This window comes from Saccoglossus kowalevskii, chromosome 14, assembly GCF_978046115.1.
Source record: "Saccoglossus kowalevskii chromosome 14, keSacKowa6.1, whole genome shotgun sequence".
In the NCBI taxonomy this organism is placed as follows: domain Eukaryota; kingdom Metazoa; phylum Hemichordata; class Enteropneusta; family Harrimaniidae; genus Saccoglossus; species Saccoglossus kowalevskii.
The window spans coordinates 11,360,488-11,379,190 of record NC_140654.1 but is presented as its reverse complement, the minus strand read 5'-3'; the positions used below and the strand labels follow the sequence as shown (position 1 = coordinate 11,379,190).

The 18,703-nt window shown below is 35.9% G+C and overlaps 2 long non-coding RNA genes across 4 annotated transcripts; both read left to right on the top strand.

Moving 5' to 3' along the window:
- Positions 1-1,701: 1,701 nt before the first annotated feature.
- On the top strand, positions 1,702-2,645 carry LOC144355110 (uncharacterized). The gene is made up of 2 exons (XR_013421139.2): positions 1,702-1,923; positions 2,143-2,645. It is a non-coding gene; the product is annotated as an uncharacterized LOC144355110 (long non-coding RNA).
- A 6,208-nt stretch (positions 2,646-8,853) lies between these two features.
- LOC102807767 (uncharacterized) lies at positions 8,854-17,882 on the top strand. 3 transcript variants are annotated; one of them, XR_014931602.1, is made up of 4 exons: positions 8,854-8,868; positions 13,314-13,436; positions 16,022-16,104; positions 17,697-17,882. It is a non-coding gene; the product is annotated as an uncharacterized LOC102807767 (long non-coding RNA). The 3 variants fall into 3 exon arrangements; XR_014931601.1 differs by lacking the exons at positions 8,854-8,868; positions 13,314-13,436 and adding exons at positions 11,062-11,176; positions 17,418-17,467; XR_014931600.1 differs by lacking the exon at positions 8,854-8,868 and adding an exon at positions 17,418-17,467.
- The last annotated feature ends 821 nt before the right edge of the window (positions 17,883-18,703 follow it).

Genomic DNA, 18,703 nt, shown 5'->3' with positions numbered 1-18,703 from the left:
GCAACAATCTTGATTCAATATGTGTGACAAATAAATACGACAATGCAACACTCTAGGTGCTGAAAATGAATTTAAATACTAACATTGAGTCAGCCAATTTGTAGTGAGTTTGTATACTCATTATTACATTCACCGTGTATTTAAAAGTGTATTCGTCAATGGCCTTGGTTCTATGTATTCCTGTATTATAACGATGTTATATCCATGAAAAAATGTTGGTATAATTATTATATTATGTAAAAAATTCCCTCATTGTATGTGACTATATACCTCCAACAGTGAGTCGAGACAAAAACAAAAATAAGTACAACGACAAAACTAGTTAACAATTACGACTCTGTCTTGATATTTCGACCCAAATTTGCATAGATCTCATAACACTATTCGTTTGTGTGCTGTGTTCAAACTGGACCCACCCAATCAATCGCATTATTGACGAATTAACGAGTAACCCCACAGAGTTTTGCTGCCTAATTGAGCGGTTTCTGGTCCACAAGAAACAGTAACTAAATGCCGTGTAAATATTCACGTTACGATAATCTGTCTACTGTGTTTTTCGACATTCATTTTTATGGTGTGACTTTATGAATAAATAAATAAATAAATAAATAATAATACGCGCGGTCATTGAATCCCAAGTAATGATATACAACATACGTTTAAAAACGCAAAGGCTCATGGGTAGTCGCCTCTCCCTGCTTTAAGTGATCATTTAAAAAAAAAAAAACCATGAAAACAAAAAATAAAAAATGTATCGATTACCTTATTTTAACATTAGAGGTCATTTCATCCCATTCTATGGGTAGAGATCGTTTAGCCATGACATCTTGAAGCTGTGCAGTCATACATCTAAATATTTTTGAGTGAACTTGTGTTTTTGATAACACTGTCCTGGCACAGGCGTGACCCCCCAAAAAGCAGCTTCCTCCGATGGAACAAATCTTGCAACACTAGACTTTCACTTTCAAAACAATTTTACCGTGGATGTATTAAGGCGTGGGAATGTTTTATCACAGCATAAAAATAGAGTTTAGAAATTGACATTTGAAAGTGAATTCTGTCAGCACTCTTTACCAGCTAGACATTTTGAAGTAATGAAATGATTTATTATTATTATCCATTTTACTTATTTACTCAAAAAAAATGATATTCCATGTTACTGAGTTCATCTAGTTTTATCCCTCTTTTGTGTAATAAACTTCGTTAGTTTTCAAAATGCCGTGTATTTATTAGCGTAAGCAAGTGAATGGTTATGTGTACGTGTATGTGAGCGCCCTCTACGATTCATTCAGAAAAATGCTTCGGACTGTGACGTCCGATTTAAAAAAAAACCACATAAATATGGTAAGTTATGCTAATTTATTCACGACAACCTCGTTACTCCCTCGAATTAAAACACTTCATTTATGCAGATTTATTCACTTTATCCGATTGTGATGTCATCATCGTCCAAATTCCCCTTCACGACCATTTATGATAATTTATGCTAATTTATGTACATATTCCCATTGTGACGTCAACATTTATGCTAATTTATGCACGGTTCCCATTGTTACGTCATCATTTATGCACAAATCCCATTATGACGTCTATCCGCAGCTTCATTTCTGCGATATACCATTTTTCAGGTAGCAAATCACATCTAGTGTTGAAATTAAAATAAAATATTAAAATTAATTTATTACAATTCCATAGTTTCCAAAGGAGGTCCGGGATGTGAGTACTTGTTCAGCTTCGCTTGACACTTATCATAAACACTTTCCCCTCATTCAATAAGAGACGATGAGGCCACGTTTCGCATTTTAGCTGGTAGATCTTAGGTATTATGCAAATAAGTAAAGATAAATATAGCAAACAGTCGAGCTCCAAATATTTATGCCACCATTTTGAACGACTGTTGGGGAATATTAAACACGCACCACGGTAAGTTACAGTTTCACATCATTTTACTAGCTTATTGTTGTAAAAAAAGCAAAGAATTTGTAACAATATTCGATATATTTCCGAGAAAGGAAAGAATTTTCATAAGAGCGACACACGTCATGAAACATAGTCGACTGAACGAAAATATTAATCACGATTTGGCCCATAGAGAATTTGTGAGCAATTAATTTTATTTTGTTTTCTGTCTGTCAATTGCAGCAATACATGTAAAGAAATGTACACACTATGTAAAACCTTGGTAAAGAACGGGATTAGATTTATTTTATACGATGATGGTTATTGCTGACTCCAATTCCTACCAATGGCATATACATTGCCCATTCCATTGGATATGCCATTGTCTGTAGTAGATATGTAGACTTTTTAAAAGGACATTGTCTTTGTTCGTCTATTAAAGCAAGGGTTTTGTGGAAAACGACTAGCCTTAACATTCGAGAATATTTTGTTTGTTTCGGTGAATATATAACGATTATATATAACGATAACACAATGCCACTAATACAGAGATGATCTAAGATGGCATATGCGTCAGTAGTTTGATGTAAACATCAAGTTCATTGCGGAAATTATTTGATTGTGACTCAAAATGATATATAGACATTTGTCACGGTGGAAAAATATTTGATCGCTGTTTTTGAAGGGTCTGACATCACCCTATATATACCATGGAGGAATATATCTTTCCTTTATTTGATGGTGTAGCGTATTGTGCTTGTCGGTTATTTTACTTTGTATATGTATTTCACTATTTGTAATCCGTTTATTTTGTGTTATTGAACTTGTAAATTTTCGACGATGCCTATAGGTCAAAGACGTGATAATTTGTTCAGCTTCACATCACACTTTATTTTGCTATAGACGGTTCTTCTCATCCATTATTATGTGGTAGATGGATTCATAGTTGTTTCAATAACAGGGCATTGACGGGAATGTTTGCATAAAGGACAGAATTGGTCGACATTTATGAAACACCTCACCCAAAATGTCATTCGCTCCTGGCATCTAAGCTGGTAGATTGTACGGATTATGCAAATAATTTCACATTATATACTCATGTATATTGTGACGTAAAATGTGGGGTGGGGCTTTATGGGGCTGCTCTGCATTCAGGAGCTTGTCTTCAATACAAGTCTAATAATAGACATCTCTGGTAGCGTGCTCATATTATAGCTCTTCTCCCTTCAGCTCGTCTACTGCCACGGAGTGGGGATCGTTTGGTGAGAGTATATCACCACAAATGAGGCAATGAAGGGAAGGAAATTTACCGGTAACAAATACAATAAATCCAAACAACTCAATATATAAGATTTCCTTCACTTTAATAAATAAACAAATAGATGGGGTGCTAGTCACTGGAACCAGCAAGAATGGGGATATACGGTAAACAAATAAAACTTAGGACCTGATCGGTGCTGCAGGGTACACTCTACTCTCCATTGAACAGCAATGTACCATGTTGCATTCTTTCGAATCTGGCATACTGTCGGCAGCTGCACTACATTTTAGGCTCGTGCTCTGTGTCCAGGAGTATTGGCAACTGCACTGCTATATGCTGCTACTGGTAGCACTGGTACAACGGAAGTAGTTCAGGTAGTGAGCTTCAGTGGTTCCTGTTGATCAGCAGGGATTACTGCACAGCACGTCTGCACATGTACCCCTGTATAGGGTACAGCTCACTTGAGTCAGGAATCAGTATTACAGGATGTTATATGATCAGGTCAGGTCACCTTCCTGACTAAAGATTTTCACACTCGTCTCAACTTAAATAATACAACTAAATTATGGCCATGCAAACAATAAAACGTATTCAACGAAATTATTGGTTATCTCGAATTAAAAGACAAATCAATGTAAAGAGGATGCCAATTTTGTTAGTGAATAAACAACTCTTTATCCAAGCTCTGCCAATTTAAAGTAGAAGACTCGGGTCAATGGTGTCATATTTATGTTCAACAACACTGAGCAAAGCACATTCCTGGGTAATTCACAGTCACTACGCCACTGTTTCTTAGACATACCATTATGCCACAGGGAGAGACAAGATGTATGTATCCCAAATCCTGCTGACAACACAATCCAGTGACTGTATCAGCAGTCTAAAAATAAACATGTGCAATAGGTTGTTGCAAAGTATCCGAGCATGTGTACTTTTAATTCACACAGCCATGGCTCTGTACTTTTCATTTACAATTTATATCACAATATGTATATAGAAGAGGCTGGTAGATTTTGATATTTTGCAAATGAGGAAAGATAAATATAGAAAACAGCCGAGCTCCAAATATTTATGCCACCATTTTGAACGACTGTTGGGGAATATTAAACACGCTCCTTGGTAAGTTACAGTTTCACATCATTTTACTAGCTTATTGTTGTAAAAAAGAGCAAATAATTGGTAACAGTAATCGTTATATTTCCGAGAAATGAAAATTGTTTTAAAAGAGTGACACATGTCATGAAACATAGTCGACTGAACGAAAATATTAATCACGATTTGGCCATAGAGAATTTGTGAACAATTGATTTTATTTTTTATTCTGTCTCCAGCAAAACATGTTTAGAGATGTACACACTATTTAATATCTTGGTACAGAAAGGAGTTAGACTTATTTTATACCATCATGGTTATTGCTAACAATTCCTACCAATGGCATATACATAACCCATCGCATTTGACATGCCATTGTCTGTAGCCCATATGTAGACTTTTTAAAAGGGCATTGTCTTTTTTTCGTCTATACTATTAAACCAAAGGTTTTGTGGAAAGCAACTGGCCTTAACATTCAAGAATATTTTTTGTTTCGGTGAATATATAACAATTGTGTGATTAAACGCAATGCCACTAGTACAGAGGTGATCTAAGATGACATCTGGGTCACTAGTTTGATGTAAACATCAAGTTCTATACGGAAATTATTTGATTGTGACTCACAATGATATACGACAATTGGAACGGTCAAACAAGATTTGATTGCTGTTTTTGAAGCTCCTGGCATCACCCTATTTATACCATGGAGGAATATATCATTCTTTTATTCGATGGTGTAGCGTATTGTGCTTGTCAGTTATTTTATTTTGTATATGTATTTGACTATTTGTAATCCGTTTATTTTGTGTTCTGCAACACAACATTTTCGATTATGCTTATATACACTTTATTTTACTTGGACGCTTCTTCTCATCCAATATGGTGTGGTAGATGGATTCATTGTTGTTCCAATAACAGGGCATTAACGGCAAAGTTTGCTTAAATGACAGAATTGGTCGACATTTCTGAAATGCCTCACCCAACATATCATCTGCTTCGGGAATTTTATCTGGTAGAGCTTACAGATTATGCAAATAATTTAACATTATATACTCGTGTATAAAACGAAATTTTGCATGAGGGTCGAGATCTGAAAAATAGATCCTCTGAAAAGCTATTTTATGCATGTTGAGAGGCAAATTGTGCAGACACAAAGAGTTTCAACTTGTTTTTGGAGGGTTGAGGAGTGAAAAAAAATGAAGATTATTAAGAAATTTATGAATAAACGAATAAAATATATTTTATTCTGCCAGTTCTCACGCTGCAGTGCATATATTATCATATATTATGGTGTTGTCATGTCGCTCGTACGGACACCCATCATGGGCGTTGTTAGAATTCCCATGGGTGACCCTTGTATAGAAACAATATCAAGCGTATTTTCACATTGCTATCAACAAGCGTGGTTTCTACAACAATATCCATGTCGCTTTTAGCGGTATATATGGGCAACTGACAGAGTATGTCACAACATGTAATAATATAATTCGTAAAACATTATTACCTGTGACAAATCAGTCTGTAAAGCATTTAGCCATGATGTGGAGGTGTTAAAATCATTTTTGTATTTTTATTCAATGTATTTTCTGGAAACTTATGCGGGTGTAATGAATCACTGTCCAAAATCATGAAAGATGATTTGAGTCATGTAATGTGTCAATTTAGATCACGTGATTTACCTTATACAAACACATGGTACTTTAGAGAGACTCAGGGAGATATACTCAGAGAAAGATACACCGGACCCGGTCTACTTGTTTGCTCTCTGGGCTTGGCCGTTTGGCCAACGCCCAGATACAACTTTTTTGTTCTATGCTTGTTTTCCCGATGTCAACATCCGAATAAAGATCACCGGTTCATACAACTCTGCATCACAGTCAAAATTCTCTATTGACAGTGTGTTACTCATATGGCATTGCCTGGTACATCGTCACAGTTATCAAGTTACCTCAAAACTGAATGGGACAGAACCTATAACTTGTACCCATAGGGCTCGCAGTCTATCCGCAGCTTCATTTCTGCGATATACCATTTTTCAGGTAGTAAATCACATCTAGTGTTGAAATTAAAAGAAAATATTAAAATTAATTTATTACAATTTCATAGTTTCCAAAAGAGGTCCGGGATGTGAGTACTTGTCAGCTTCGCTTGACACTTATCATAAACACTTTCCCCTCATTCAATAAGAGACGATGAGGCCACGTTTCGCATTTTAGCTGGTAGATCTTAGGTATTATGCAAATAAGGAAAGATAAATATAACAAACAGTCGACCTCCAAATAGTTATGCCACCATTTTGAACGACTGTTGGGGAATATTGAACACGCACCACTTACTTACAGTTTCACATCATTTTACTAGATTATTGTAAAAAAGCAAAGAATTTGTAACAATATTCGATATATTTCCGAGAAAGGAAAGAATTTTCATAAGAGCGACACATGTCATGAAACATAGTGGACTGAAAGAAAATATTAATCACGATTTGGCCTATAGAGAATTTGTGAGCAATTAATTTTATTTTGTTTTCTGTCTGTCAATTGCAGCAATACATGTAAAGAAATGTACACACTATGTAAAACCTTGGTAAATAACGGGATTAGATTTATTTTATAAGATGATGGTTATTGCTGACTCCAATTCCTACCAATGGCATATACATTGCCCATTCCATTGGATATGCCATTGTCTGTAGTACATATGTAACTTTTTAAAAGGACATTGTCTTTGTTCGTCTATACTATTAAAGCAAGGATTTTGTGGGAAACGACTGGCCTTAACATTCAAGAATATTTTGTTTGTTTCGGTGAATATATAACGATTATATATAACAATAACACAATGCCACTAACACAGATATGATCTAAGATGGCATATGCGTCAGTAGTTTGATGTAAACATCAAGTTCATTGCGAAAATTATTTGATTGTGACTCAAAATGATATATAGACATTTGTCACGTGGAACAATATTTGATCGCTGTTTTTGAAGTGTCTGACATCACCCTATGTATACCATGGAGAAATATATCTTTCACTTATTTGATGGTGTAGCGTACTGTGCTTGTCTGTTATTTTATTTTGTATATGTATTTGACTATTTGTAATCCGTTTATTTTCTGTTCTTGAACTTGTAAATTTTCGATGATGCCTTATAGGTCAAAGACGTGATAATTTGTCCAGCGTCACATCACACTTTATTTTGCTATAGACGCCTCTACTCATCCATTATTGTGTGGTAGATGGATTCATAGTTGTTTCAATAACAGGGCATTGACGGCAATGTTTGCATAAATGACAGAATTGGTCGACACTTATGAAACACCGCACCCAACATTTCATCCGTTCCTGGCATCTAAGCTGGTGGGGGCTTTATGGGGCTGCTCTGCATTCGGAAGCTTGTCTCAATACAGGTCTAATAATAGACATATCTGGCAGCTTGCTCATATTATAGCTCTTCTCCGTTCCGCTCGTCCACTGCCACGGGGTGGGCATCGTTTGGTGAGAGTATATCACCACAACTGAGGCAATGAAGGGAAGGAAATGTAACGGTAACAAATACAATAAATCAAAACAACTCAATATATAAGATTTCCATCACTTTAATAAATAAACAAATAGATGGGGTGCTAGTCACTGGAACCAGCAAGAATGGGGATATACGGTAAACAAATAAAACTTAGGACCTGATCGGTGCTGCAGGGTACACTCTACTCTCCATTAAACAGCAATGTACCATGTTGCATTCTTTCGAATCTGGCACACTGTCAGCAGCTGCACTACATTTTAGGCTCGTGCTCTGTGTCCAGGAGTATTGGCAACTGCACTGCTATCTGCTGCTACTGGTGGCACTGGTGCAACGGAAGTAGTTCAGGTAGTGAGCTTCAGTGGTTCCTGTTGATCAGCAGGGATTACTGCACAGCACGTCTGCACATGTACCCCTGTATAGGGTACAGCTCACTTGAGTCAGGAGTATTACAGGATGTTATATGATCAGGTCAGGTCACCTTCCTGACTAAAGATTTTCACACTCGTCTCAACTTAAATAATACAACTAAATTATGGCCATGCAAACAATAAAACGTATTTAACGAAATTATTGGTTATCTCGAAATAAAAGAAAAATCAATGTAAAGAGGATGCCAATTTTGTTAGTAGAATAAACCACTCTTTATCCAAGCTCTGCCAATTTAAAGTAGAAGACTCGGGTCAGTGGTGTCATATTTATGTTCAACAACACTGAGCAAAGCACATTCCTGGGTATTTCACAATCACTACGCCACTGTGTCTTAGACATATCATTATGCCACAGGGAGAGACAGGATGTATGTATCTCAAATCCTGCTGACACACAATCCAGTGACTGTATCAGCAGTCTTAAAAATAAACATGTGCAATAGGTTGTTGCAAAGTATCCGAACATGTGTACTTTTTATTTACACAGCCAGGGCTCTGTACTTTTCATTTACACTTTATATGACAATATGTATATAGAATTGGCTGGTAGATTTTAGGTATTATGCAAATGAGGAAAGATAAATATAGAAAACAGCCGAGCTCCAAATATTTATGCCACCATTTTGAACGACTGTTGGGGAATATTAAACACGCACCACGGTAAGTTACACTTTCACATCATTTTACTAGCTTATTGTTGTGAAAAAGAGCAAATAATTGGTAACAGTAATCGTTATATTTCCGAGAAATGAAAATTGTTTTAAAAGAGTGACACATGTCATGAAACATAGTCGACTGAACGAAAATATTAATCACGATTTGGCCATAGAGAATTTGTGAACAATTGATTTTATTTTTTATTCTGTCTGCAGAAAAACATGTATAGAAATGTACACACTATGTAATATCTTGGTACAGAAAGGAGTTAGACTTATTTTATACCATGATGGTTATTGCTAACAATTCCTACCAATGGCATATACATTACTCATCGCATTCGACATGCCACTGTCTGTAGCCCATATGTAGACTTTTTAAAAGGGCATTGTCTTTATTTCGTCTATACTATTAAACCAAAGGTTTTGTCGAAAGCGACTGGCCTTAACATTCGAGAATATTTTTTGTTTCGGTGAATATATAACAATTGTGTGATTAAACGCAATGCCACTAGTACAGAGGTGATCTAAGATGACATCTGGGTCACTAGTTTGATGTAAACATCAAGTTCTATACGGAAATTATTTGATTGTGACTCAAAATGATATACGACAATTGGAACGGTCAAACAAGATTTGATTGCTGTTTTTGAAGCTCCTGGCATCACCCTATTTATACCATGGAGGAATGTATCATTCTTTTATTCGATGGTGTAGCGTATTGTGCTTGTCAGTTATTTTATTTTGTATATGTATTTGACTATTTGTAATCCGTTTATTTTGTGTTCTGCAACACAACATTTTCGATGATGCTTATATACACTTTATTTTACTTGGACGCTTCTTCTCATCCAATATGGTGTGGTAGATGGATTCATTGTTGTTCCAATAACAGGGCATTAACGGCAAAGTTTGCTTAAATGACAGAATTGGTCGACATTTCTGAAATGCCTCACCCAACATATCATCTGCTTCGGGCATTTTATCTGGTAGAGCTTACAGATTATGCAAATAATTTAACATTATATACTCGTGTATAAAACGAAATTTTGCATGAGGGTCGAGATCTGAAAAATAGATCCTCTGAAAAGCTATTTTATGCATGTTGAGAGGCAAATTGTGCAGACACAAAGAGTTTCAACTTGTTTTTGGAGGGTTGAGGAGTGAAAAAAAATGTAGATTATTAAGAAATTTATGAATAAACGAATAAAATATATTTTATTCTGCCAGTTCTCACGCTGCAGTGCATATATTATCATATATTATGGTGTTGTCATGTCGCTCGTACGGACACCCATCATGGGCGTTGTTAGAATTCCCATGGGTGACCCTTGTATAGAAACAATATCAAGCGTATTTTCACATTGCTATCAACAAGCGTGGTTTCTACAACAATATCCATGTCGCTTTTAGCGGTATATATGGGCAACTGACAGAGTATGTCACAACATGTAATAATATAATTCGTAAAACATTATTACCTGTGACAAATCAGTCTGTAAAGCATTTAGCCATGATGTGGAGGTGTTAAAATCATTTTTGTATTTTTATTCAATGTATTTTCTGGAAACTTATGCGGGTGTAATGAATCACTGTCCAAAATCATGAAAGATGATTTGAGTCATGTAATGTGTCAATTTAGATCACGTGATTTACCTTATACAAACACATGGTACTTTAGTGAGACTCAGGGAGATAGACTCAGAGAAAGATACACCGGACCCGGTCTACTTGTTTGCTCTCTGGGCTTGGCCGTTTGGCCAACGCCCAGATACAACTTTTTTGTTCTATGCTTCGTTTTCCCGATGTCAACATCCGAATAAAGATCACTGGTTCATACAACTCTGCATCACAGTCAAAATTCTCTATTGACAGTGTGTTACTCATATGGCATTGCCTGGTACATCGTCACAGTTATCAAGTTACCTCAAAACTGAATGGGACAGAACCTATAACTTGTACCCATAGGGCTCGCAGTCTATCCGCAGCTTCATTTCTGCGATATACCATTTTTCAGGTAGTAAATCACATCTAGTGTTGAAATTAAAAGAAAATATTAAAATTAATTTATTACAATTTCATAGTTTCCAAAAGAGGTCCGGGATGTGAATACTTGTTCAGCTTCGCTTGACACTCATCATAAACACTTTCCCCTCATTCAATAAGAGACGATGAGGCCACGTTTCGCATTTTAGCTGGTAGATCTTAGGTATTATGCAAATAAGGAAAGATAAATATAACAAACAGCCGAGCTCCAAATATTTATGCCACCATTTTGAACGACTGTTGGGGAATATTGAACACGCACCACGGTAAGTTACAGTTTCACATCATTTTACTAGATTATTGTAAAAAAGCAAAGAATTTGTAACAATATTCGATATATTTCCGAGAAAGGAAAGAATTTTCATAAGAGCGACACACGTCATGAAACATAGTGGACTGAAAGAAAATATTAATCACGATTTGGCCCATAGAGAATTTGTGAGCAATTAATTTTATTTTGTTTTCTGTCTGTCAATTGCAGCAATACATGTAACGAAATGTACACACTATGTAAAACCTTGGTAAATAACGGGATTAGATTTATTTTATAAGATGATGGTTATTGCTGACTCCAATTCCTACCAATGGCATATACATTGCCCATTCCATTGGATATGCCATTGTCTGTAGTACATATGTAACTTTTTAAAAGGACATTGTCTTTGTTCGTCTATACTATTAAAGCAAGGATTTTGTGGGAAACGACTGGCCTTAACATTCAAGAATATTTTGTTTGTTTCGGTGAATATATAACGATTATATATAACGATAACACAATGCCACTAATACAGATATGATCTAAGATGGCATATGCGTAAGTAGTTTGATGTAAACATCAAGTTCATTGCGAAAATTATTTGATTGTGACTCAAAATGATATATAGACGTTTGTCACGGTGGAAAAATATTTGATCGCTGTTTTTGAAGGGTCTGACATCACCCTATGTATACCATTGAGGAATATATCTTTCCTTTATTTGATGGTGTAGCGTATTGTGCTTGTCGGTTATTTTACTTTGTATATGTATTTCACTATTTGTAATCCGTTTATTTTGTGTTATTGAGCTTGTAAATTTTCGACAATGCCTATAGGTCAAAGACGTGATAATTTGTCCAGCTTCACATCACACTTCATTTTGCTATAGACGCTTCTTCTCATCCAATATGGTGTGGTAGATGGATTCATTGTTGTTTAAATAACAGGGCATTAACGGGAATGTTTGTTTAAATGACAGAATTGGTCGACATTTTCCTGGCATCTAAGCTGGTGGGGGCTTTATGGGGCTGCTCTGCATTCGGAAGCTTGTCTTCAATACAGGTCTAATAATAGACATATCTGGCAGCTTGCTCATATTATAGCTCTTCTCCGTTCCGCTCGTCCACTGCCACGGGGTGGGCATCGTTTGGTGAGAGTATATCACCACAACTGAGGCAATGAAGGGAAGGAAATGTAACGGTAACAAATACAATAAATCAAAACAACTCAATATATAAGATTTCCATCACTTTAATAAATAAACAAATAGATGGGGTGCTAGTCACTGGAACCAGCAAGAATGGGGATATACGGTAAACAAATAAAACTTAGGACCTGATCGGTGCTGCAGGGTACACTCTACTCTCCATTAAACAGCAATGTACCATGTTGCATTCTTTCGAATCTGGCACACTGTCAGCAGCTGCACTACATTTTAGGCTCGTGCTCTGTGTCCAGGAGTATTGGCAACTGCACTGCTATCTGCTGCTACTGGTAGCACTGGTGCAACGGAAGTAGTTCAGGTAGTGAGCTTCAGTGGTTCCTGTTGATCAGCAGGGATAACTGCACAGCACGTCTGCACATATACCCTTATATAGGGTACAGCTCACTTGAGCCAGGAGTCAGTATTACAGGATGTTATATAATCAGGTCAAGTCACCTTCCTGACTAAAGATTTTCACACTCGTCTCAACTTAAATAATACAACTAAATTATGGCCATGCAAACAATAAAACGTATTTAACGGAATTATTGGTTATCTCGAAATAAAAGAAAAATCAATGTAAAGAGGATGCCAATTTTGTTAGTGGAATAAACCACTCTTTATCCAAGCTCTGCCAATTTAAAGTAGAAGACTCGGGTCAATGGTGTCATATTTATGTTCAACAACACTGAGCAAAGCACATTCCTGGGTAATTCACAATCACTACGCCACTGTGTCTTAGACATATCATTATGCCACAGGGAGAGACAGGATGTATGTATCTCAAATCCTGCTGACACACAATCCAGTGACTGTATCAGCAGTCTTAAAAATAAACATGTGCAATAGGTTGTTGCAAAGTATCCGAACATGTGTACTTTTTATTTACATAGCCAGGGCTCTGTACTTTTCATTTACAATTTATATCACAATATGTATATAGAAGAGGCTGGTAGATTTTAGGTATTATGCAAATGAGGAAAGATAAATATAGAAAACAGCCGAGGTCCAAATATTTATGCCACCATTTTGAACGACTGTTGGGGAATATTAAACACGCACCACGGTAAGTTACAGTTTCACATCATTTTACTAGCTTATTGTTTTAAAAAACGCAAAGAATTTGTAACAATATTCGATATATTTCCGAGAAAGGAAAGAATTTTCATGAGAGTGACACACGTCATGAAACATAGTGGACTGAACGAAAATATTAATCACGATTTGGCCCATAAAGAATTATTGAGCAATTAATTTTATTTTGTTTTTTTCTGTCTGTCAATTGCAGCAATGCATGTAAAGAAATGTACACACTATGTAAAACCTTGGTAAAGAACGAGATTAGATTTATTTTATACGATAATGGTTATTGCTGACTCCAATTCCTACGAATGGCATATACATTGCCCATTCCATTGGATATGCCATTGTCTGTAGTACATATGTAACTTTTTAAAAGGACATTGTCTTTGTTCGTCTATACTATTAAAGCAAGGGTTTTGTGGAAAACGACTGGCCTTAACATTCAAGAATATTTTGTTTGTTTCGGTGAATATATAACGATTATATATAACGGTAACACAATGCCACTAATACAGATATGATCTAAGATGGCATATGCGTCAGTAGTTTGATGTAAACATCAAGTTCATTGCGAAAATTATTTGATTGTGACTCAAAATGATATATAGACATTTGTCACGGTGGAACAATATCTGATCGCTGTTTTTGAAGTGTCTGACATCACCCTATGTATACCATGGAGGAATATATCTTTCACTTATTTGATGGTGTAGCGTACTGTACTTGTCTGTTATTTTATTTTGTATATGTATTTGACTATTTGTAATCGGTTTATTTTCTGTTCTTGAACTTGTAAATTTTCGATGATGCCTATAGGTCAAAGACGTGATAATTTGTCCAGCGTCACATCACACTTTATTTTGCTATAGACGCCTCTACTCATCCATTATTGTGTGGTAGATGGATTCATAGTGGTTTCAATAACAGGGCATGGACGGCAATGTTTGCATAAATGACAGAATGGGTCGACATTTATGAAACACCGCACCCAACATTTCATCCGTTCCTGGCATCTAAGCTGGTGGGGGCTTTATGGGGCTACTCTGCATTCGGAAGCTTGTCTTCAATACAGGTCTAATAATAGACATATCTGGCAGCGTACTCATATTATAGCTCTTCTCCATTCAGCTCGTCCACTGCCACGGGATGGGGATCGTTTGGTGAGAGTTTATCACCACAACTGAGGCAATGAAGGGAAGGCAATTTACCGGTAACAAATACAATAAATCAAAACAACTCAATATATAAGATTTCCTTCTATTTAATAAATAAAGAAATAGATGGGGTGCTAGTCACTGGGACCAGCAAGAATGGGGATATACGGTAAACAAATAAAACTTGGGACCTGATCGGTGCTGCAGGGTGCACTCTACTCTCCAATAAACAGCAATGTACCATGTTGCATTCTTTCGAATCTGGCACTCTGTCAGCAGCTGCACTACATTTTAGGCTCGTGCTCTGTGTCCAGGAGTATTGGCAACTGAACTGCTATCTGATGCTACTGGTAGCACTGGTGCAACGGAAGTAGTTCGGGTAGTGAGCTTCAGTGGTTCCTGTTGATCAGCAATGATAACTGCAGAGCACGTCTGCACATGTACCCCTGTATAGGGTACAGCTCACTTGAGTCAGGAATCAGTATTACAGGATGTTATATGATCGGGTCAGGTCACCTTCCTGACTAAAGATTTTCACACTCGTCTCAACTTAAATAATACAACTAAATTATGGCCATGCAAACAATAAAACGTATTTAACGAATTTATTGGTTATCTCGAAATAAAAGAAAAATCAATGTAAAGAGGATGCCAATTTTGTTAGTGGAATAAACCACTCTTTATCCAAGCTCTGCCAATTTAAAGTAGAAGACTCGGGTCAATGGTGTCATATTTATGTTCAACAACACTGAGCAAAGCACATTCCTGGGTAATTCACAGTCACTACGCCACTGTTTCTTAGACATATCATTATGCCACAGGGAGAGACAGGATGTATGTATCTCAAATCCTGTTGACAACAAAATCGAGTGACTGTATCAGCAGTCTAAAAATAAACATGTGCAATAGGTTGTTGCAAAGTATCCGAGCATGTGTACTTTTAATTCACACTGCCAGGGCTCTGTACTTTTCATTTACAATTTATATCACAATATGTATATATAAGAGGTGGTGGAAAGACATTTAGCATGAGGGGACGAGATTGAATACTAGACCCTCTGGAACACCATTTCCTGCATTTTGAGGGCAAATTTTGCTGGCTCAAAGGGTTTCAGCTTGATTTTGGAGAGGCGACCCAACATTTTTTTCGCGGGGAGACCGCCCCGCCCCTATCCATGTGCTCCCGCCACTGTATAGTGAATGATTGGCCGATGAATAGCCGAGCTGCATATATTTACACCACCATCAATATAATATAGTGCGTCAGCATAAGGTGTTAAAATATTGTTTTCAATAATTGTTACTACTAGTGTACTCAATTGTTCATTTTCCATTGATTTATTGTTAAGACCATCGTATACTAATTTAATGTAATTTGAATGCATATTACCAATCACATTGTCTTTCTATTCAGAACTGATCAGTATGAATGGTAAGATATTCCTTGTTATTCTGGCTCTCGGAACTATGGTTCTGTTGAACCCAGCATGTGCAAAGGTGAGTATTTTGGAAATCGATTGTGGAAAGCTATTGTACAACAATGTATATAGCCTGATATTTGCTACAAAACAAAACTTAAACAGTGAATGAACGAAAAGCTTGTAATAACTTGTAATAATTTTAACAATCGTATTAGCCACAACATTCGTTGTATATATAACACGGATGGTAGTATATTCCCCCCACTGAATTCTAAATTGTGTATTTCCATTGCATAGCAGCTAACATGAGTTATTTTTGTCCTGTATTCTGTAGTTTATAGTCTTATTCCTTCTTTCTAGTGCTCCATGATTAGAATGTTTCAAGAGACGTGGGGAGTTGAATCATTATTCGCTTACAGCAACATTAAAATCATTGTTCAGATCTCAAGCAGCTATTCGTGATGGCTTGTTATCTGCTTTCATTTATAGATGCACGATTCCTACAATATTCCAATATCATTTTCACTGTCACTGTTTGTGCTTCAGTGGACAATGCTTTCATTTTCTCGATTAATAGTCGCCCATTCCTCATTTCTTTAGTGTTCTGCTTGATGATTTTGACCATTGATAAATAATGTCGATTTTCAACGTCTAAATGTCTTGGCCTAACAACACCGTCTCCACTAGGGTGCCTTTCATACAAAATAGTGTTTGTCTACCAAATCATCTGAATATTTTACCTTTCATTTACGCATCCTCCGGAATAACAGTATTCTGCTAGGCTAAATCAATCAAGCGTTTAGATGAGTGATGACGTTCACCATCGTATTTATTGGTTCACTACAAATGTCTTCTAGTTGGCTGTTAAGTTTATCGTGACATCAATCTATCAAACCAATACGATCTGCATTACTTAGGTCAAGTATTGAGTACTAAACTAATGAAAAAGTCTACTTACATACGAGTTTACGATAAATCTACTTACAAGCAATTCGTCCAAGGTGTCATACACTTCTGATTCCAGAAAGTTAACTCAAAACTTGATGTATCTACATTTTAGCACTCTAAATAGGATACCATACCCTAAATTCTGATCAATATTTTATTCGCTTGTGTTGACATATAATCCCAATCAACTCTCTCCCATTGTAACAATGTATTCGGTTAGTACAAACGGACACTTTTGTTAACAAGGCGGGGTTAGACTTACAACGGTTATATTGAAACACCATGTTAAAGGATGATACTGTAGTCTAAATAATCATTGTAATCAATGATGTAAATGGTACATAACAATAAATTTTAATTTTATAATATTTATAATTTATAGTTTTGGGTGCCCATGCCTCTTTTTGTTTGTTTCAATTATTTTCAATGCTTATGTTACAGCCATATGGAAAACTCGATGATAATATGTCTTTTGCTAGAGTTTTGAGAAGGTATGCTTTACTGTTTTTACTCCCAGGCGTATGAATTTAACATAATCTTAAGTAATTACATAATTTATTACATGATTTATTTATTTATTTAAGCAGCATAAGGTTATATGCACTGTTGTACTATTCTTGCTAGGGATATATTGACACACGTATATTATGAATATAATATGTGCATCATATTGTTATTTATGTATCCTAACAACACGGGTTTTTTCTCTTTTTGTAAAAGCGTTGACAAACGGCAAGGAGGTCCAGATTGTTGTGATCCAGCATACTATTATTTGTGTCCGACTGTGCCACCTGACTGTTAATTAGAGACAATAGAGGGTATACATATGCAATTGTAACCCATGTAGTTAAAAAATACAATATTGTATATTAGAACTGCATGTCTAATAAATAATAATTCAAATTGTTCCTTGTGTGTGCGTTTGTGGTTTCTTGGCCTGTTCAGTTGAATAATGTGATCATACAAAAAGATTCTTATCTGCAGGCTAACTTTTATCCGAAAATATATTTTCGTACTCTGAATTGAATATGAATATAACTTAACATTATATAATTGTAAGGCACTTGTTTTCAGCCAGTTCCGCCAATGTGTCACTAATCACGTGCACACTTTGAACTTCAAATTTATTGCTATTCCCGTTTCTGAACTACATGTAAATCTATTTCTGATGTATTACTTTTGGGCGTTGTTCTCTAGATTAGGCAATACGTGTTGTGCAAAATTTTCTTGGACCTGAAATATGTTATATTCTAAGACAACCTTTACAGATTAACAATTTACATGTTTACTGGAAGGTCCGATAAAAATTATGGCTAGGCGTTGCCATGGAAAATATGCACTGACATAAAAAATTGAAAACTGTCATTAATATCACAACGAGGATTTAGAATGTAATAGTTTGATAAACACTTTGAAACAAAATCATATTAACAAATGTTCTTGTATCATGCGTCGTAACTGAGCACAAAGAAATATTTTCAGGTCTATATAAAAATGTTAAAATGGCTGCTAAAGTTTTCAAAAGTCCTGTCAGTCATAGTTCGAGCAAACTACATTTTTACAAACAGTATAATGTAGTTATTTCATTTCCAAACGTATAAGTGTTTTCTAGATTAATAGTGTGTCGAATCTAACAGTTTGCGTGTAAAATAAAAGCATAAGAAGCTTGCATATTTTTGGTTGACTAGGATCATGGTAGATATTGTCTGGAGTAGTAATCCAAAGGG